This window comes from Salvelinus alpinus, chromosome 24 (genome assembly GCF_045679555.1).
Source record: "Salvelinus alpinus chromosome 24, SLU_Salpinus.1, whole genome shotgun sequence".
Classification (NCBI taxonomy): domain Eukaryota; kingdom Metazoa; phylum Chordata; class Actinopteri; order Salmoniformes; family Salmonidae; genus Salvelinus; species Salvelinus alpinus.
In genome coordinates, this window is record NC_092109.1 from 10,218,979 (window position 1) to 10,224,002 (window position 5,024).

At 43.5% G+C, this 5,024-nt stretch overlaps 1 long non-coding RNA gene across 2 annotated transcripts; it reads left to right on the top strand.

The window, feature by feature from the left end:
* The first annotated feature begins 216 nt into the window (after positions 1-216).
* On the top strand, positions 217-2,981 carry LOC139551935 (uncharacterized). 2 transcript variants are annotated; one of them, XR_011670338.1, is made up of 3 exons: positions 217-527; positions 1,289-1,458; positions 2,779-2,981. It is a non-coding gene; the product is annotated as an uncharacterized lncRNA (long non-coding RNA). The 2 variants fall into 2 exon arrangements; XR_011670337.1 differs by lacking the exon at positions 2,779-2,981 and having other exon boundaries at positions 1,289-2,708.
* The last annotated feature ends 2,043 nt before the right edge of the window (positions 2,982-5,024 follow it).

The window sequence follows — 5,024 nt, forward strand, 5'->3', positions numbered from 1 at the left end:
GCCCTCGGAGTGTGGTGTCAGGAAAATAATCTCTCACCCAATGTCAACAAAACAAAGGAGATGATCGTGGACTTCAGGAAACAGCAGAGGGAGCAGCCCCCTATCCACATCGACGGGACAGTAGTGGAGAAGGTGGAAAGTTTTAAGTTCCTCGGCGTACACATCACTGACAAACTGAAATGGTCCACCCACACAGACAGCGTGGTGAAGAAGGCACAACAGTGCCTCTCCAACCTCAGGAGGCTGAAGAAATTTGGCTTGTCACCAAAACCACACACAAACTTTTACAGATGCACAATCGAGAGCATCCTGTCGGGCTGTATCACCGCCTGGTACCGCAACTGCTCCGCCCACAACCGTAAGGCTCTTCAGAGGGTAGTGAGGTCTGCACAATGCATCACTACACAAACTACCTTCCCTCCAGGACACCTACACCACCTGATGTCACAGGAATGCCAAAAAGATCATCAAGGACAACAACCACCTGAGCCACTGCCTGTTCACCCCACTATCATCCAGAAGGCGAGGTCAGTACAGGTGCATCAAAGCTGGGATCGAGAGACTGAAAAACAGCTTCTATCTTAAGGCCATCAGACTGTTACAGGCATCACTAACATTGAGTGGCTGCTGCCAACATACTCACTCAAATATCTAGCCACTTTAACAATTAATAATTGGATGTAATAAATGTATCACTAGTCACTTTAAACAATGCCACTTTATATAATGTTTACATGCCCTACATTACTCATCTCATATGTATATACTGTGCTCTATACCATCTACTGCATCTTGCCTATGCCGTTCGGCCATCGCTCATCCATATATTTATATGTACATATTCTTATTCATTTCTTTACACTTGTGTGTATAAGGTAGTTATGAAATTGTTCGATTCCTTGTTAGATATTACTGCACGGTCGGAACTAGAAGCACAAGCATTTCGCTACACTCGCGTTAACATCTGCTAACCATGTGTATGTGACCAATAAAATTTGATTTAAAGAAGAGAAAATTAAAAGAAACACTGAAAGAATTGGGGAATCATCCAAAATGATACGCCACTACACAAAGTCTTCCCAGAGCCACCAGTCATAAGCTTATTAGAGATGTCCGACACTAAATGACAAATTAGTCCTGGTGACGCTAAAAACAACTTGGCTAGACCACAAACCCAGGGGCTCGTTTAAATGCAACCACTGAAGAAATATTGCACATATAAAGTGTTTTGCTGACACAGCTTCTAAAAGCATTTCATTAACTGCAAAACCACTCATGTCATCTACAGATTGGAATGTCCACCGTGTAAGACGTTCTAGATTGGACGGACAAAGAGACGCCTTCGTGACTGCTTAGCGGAACACAAGTACGCCATACAGACAGGAAATGAAGACTACCCTATGGCAAGGCACTACAAGTCCTTACACCATGGCGACCCTGCCTCTCTTCAAGCTATGGGTATTGATCATGTTCCGGCGTCAATTAGAAAAGGGGACCGTCTTAAACAGTTAAACCAAAGGGAAAGTTTTGGGATTTACAAACTACAGAACACTAAGTACCCTGGTTGAAATTAAGATATGTATTTCTCACTGTGATAGGTCCCTTTGCTGTCATCTAGTGGACATATTGCTCTATTGCCCTCAGCTATGTTTAGACTGTTGTGGTACATTTTTTCTGTGCTCTAGTGTACTATAAAATAGACGGCTCTCCTATTCTTAACACTTTGCTCAGTCATATTCTAGATTAGAACTACCTTTCAAGGGGTTCTGATGCTTCTAGTCTAGATTAGCATTTTTGATAACATATCTAATGTATTTCACTTTTCAATGTGTATAGTATTGCTTACTTGGTGTTGTCTAATGAATTCTGAAAAGCTGTTCAAAAGAGGACATTGTATTATCATACATTTGTACTTCCTGACGAAGGCCATGCAGCCGAAACACTACACACCTGATTCAAATGATCAAAGCTTGGTGATTAGTTGATCATTTTAATCAGCTGTGTAGTGATAGGGCAAAAACAAAAACGTGTACCCCTTGGGGTCCCGAGGACCGAGTTTGGGAAACCCTGGGTATAGGGTTACAATTAGAGTTACATTTAGGGTTAGGGGTTAGCTTTAGGGTTATGAGTTAGGGTTAGGTTTAGTATTAGGGTTTTGGGGTTCAGGTTAAGAGTTAGGGTTAGGTTTAGTATTAGGGTTTTGGGGTTCAGGTTAAGAGTTAGGGTTAGGTTTAGGGAAAATAGGATTTTGAATGGGAATCAATTATTTGGTCCCCACAAGGATAGTAAAACAAACATGTGTGTGTGTGTAAGAGAGAGAGAGAGCCTGTGTGTCGGACTGTTAGAGAGAGCAAGAGAGTGAGAGAGACTGAGTTCTATGTAGCTTATCGGTACAGTTCTAAGGCACAGTCCCTTTGATGTTGAAAACATTTATATCCGTTCCCAGGGGAGAGTAGGGGCATTTCAGAGAGGCCAACTCTGAGTACCTGTCAAAACACTTCCTTTCTGTGTCACAACTAGAACACAATAATGGCCTAACCTACATTCACTAGGTCTCAAAGAGCTTTTCATTGTAAGCACCATTGTATAGCCCCAAACAAAGTGTGTTAAATGCTCTCTCTCTCTCTCTCTCTCTCTCTCTCTCTCTCTCTCTCTCTCTCTCTCTCTCTCTCTCTCTCTCTCTCTCTCTCTCTCTCTCTCTCTCTCTCTCTCTCTCTCTCTCTCTCTCTCTCTCTCTCTCTCTCTCTCTCTCTCTCTCTCTCTCTCTCTCTCATATAGTAAAGATACAGTCCCATCCACTGTAGCCGACCTGTCAAATAGTATCCAGAGCCATTCATTGTCTGGTTTAGGAGTGGTGTTAGACTGCCAGTCTTCGGCCGAAACCATTAACTACACCTTGACACAGTTCTGAGAGATTGAATTCACTGAGGTCTCAAGATGAAAGACACAAGGCTACTGTTTGTTTTGTACTCGACAGTAATGTCAAATAAATGTAGAGATTGTTTGTTGTATAGTGCTCTTCTTGTGTTTATTGTTACAATTAGGTTTCATAGGCCTACAATTGTTATTTTTTCGTTAGACAATAGGCCTAAGTGTCTTGAAAGGCGGGCTCGCGGCCGAGTCCAGGTGTTTCAGACTAATTCTGAAAGACAGAAGCTGTGTTCGAATACCTATACTAACATACTGTATACTACATACTTCATGAGTATATATTACATACTATATACTATTAGTTATTTTTAGTATACTGTAAACAAAGGGTATCCTTTCAGTTGAGCGTACTCGGTCGACCGGAAGTTGATGCTGTTGCTAGGCAACTTCTTGCTAGCTTGTTAGCATAACAAATTACTAGCTAGACTTCGGGTGTGTTTGTAAATTCAACATTTGTTAACATTTGTCATAATTAGTTAAAGCAACGCATTTGTATCCGCTCTCGTCGGACTTCATGTTGCATATTTTCCACCATTTTCTTCAAATCTGAAAACGTTGTGAAGCCACGCCCATTTTCTGAAGAATTGCATTATGGGCCCTAAAAGCACGGAAATAGTGTGCGGAAATACTTCGTATTTTGGCAAATGTAGTACGACATCCGGGATACTAACTATATCCATACTATGACCATTAAGCACACTACATACTCAATTTATGTCACAAATAGTACGGTTAGTGTGAGTATTGGAACACAGCTAGAGACTGTGAGAGCTTGTAGGTTTCGGCAGCCAAGATAACAAGCAACACCAGGCACAAGAGCCGCGTGCTCAGATCAGGTACCACATTACTCCAGCTGATCGCCAATCAATCAAGAACTGAGACCCGAGCGACCGTTATAACCGTTTTATAACGGACCTGTCGGCCCATATGACTACGGCCTGTCTGTGTTATGAGAAAAGTGCTGTTGAAATGTAATTATCTTCTCACATAAGTCATGTCTTAATTAGGCTACAATCGAAATGGTATTACCACATCTGAAAATATATTCAATAAGCGTGTCATGTTTTGTCTTTGATCATCATGTCTTGTCCCTGTGCTTCCCTCTGCTGGTCTTATTAGGTTCTTTCCCTCTTTCTATCCCTCTCTCTCCTCCTCCCTCTCTCCCTCTCCCGCTCTCTCTCTCTTTCGTTCCGTTCCTGCTCCCAGCTGTTTCTCATTCTCCTAACGACCTCATTTACTCTTTCACACCTGTCCCCTATTTTGCCCTCTGATTAGAGTCCCTATTTCTCCCTCTGTTTTCCGCTTCTGTCCTTGTCGGATTCTTGTTTGATGTTTGCTGTTCTGTGTCCTTGTTCCGCCCTGTCGTGTTTTTGCCTTCTTCAGATGCTGCGTGTGAGCAGGTGTCTATGTCAGCTACGGCCTGTGCCTTCCTGAAGCGACCTGCAGTCTGTGGTCGCGTCTCCAGTCGTTCCTCTCTACTGACGAGAGGATTTCAGTTTCCTGTTTTGGATTTACCTTTGATAGTATCCAGGAGAATCATTGTTTGTTTAAGACTGGAATAAAGACTCTGTTTCTATTACGTCGCTTTTGGGTCCTCATTCACCAGCATAACAGAAGAATCCGACCAAGAATGGACCCAGCGACTACGGATTCTCGCAACACTGCCGTCGAGATCCAGGGAGCAATGCTCGGCAGACACGAGCAGGAATTGTCTGCTGCTCGTCATGCCGTTGAGACCCTGGCCGCTCACGTCTCCGATCTCTCAGGACAGTTTCAGAGTCTTCGTCTCGTGCCACCAGCTACTTCCTGGTCTTCCAAGTCTCCGGAACCTAGGGTTAATAACCCACCATGTTACTCTGGGCAGCCCACTGAGTGTCGCTCCTTTCTCACCCAGTGTGATATTGTGTTCTCTCTCCAGCCCAACACATACTCAAGAGAGAGAGCTCGGATCGCTTACGTCATATCACTCCTTACTGGTCGGGCTCGGGAGTGGGGCACAGCTATCTGGGAGGCAAGGGCTGAGTGTTCTAACGTTTATCAGAACTTTAAAGAGGAGATGATACGGGTTTTTGATCGTTCAGTTTTTGGGAAGG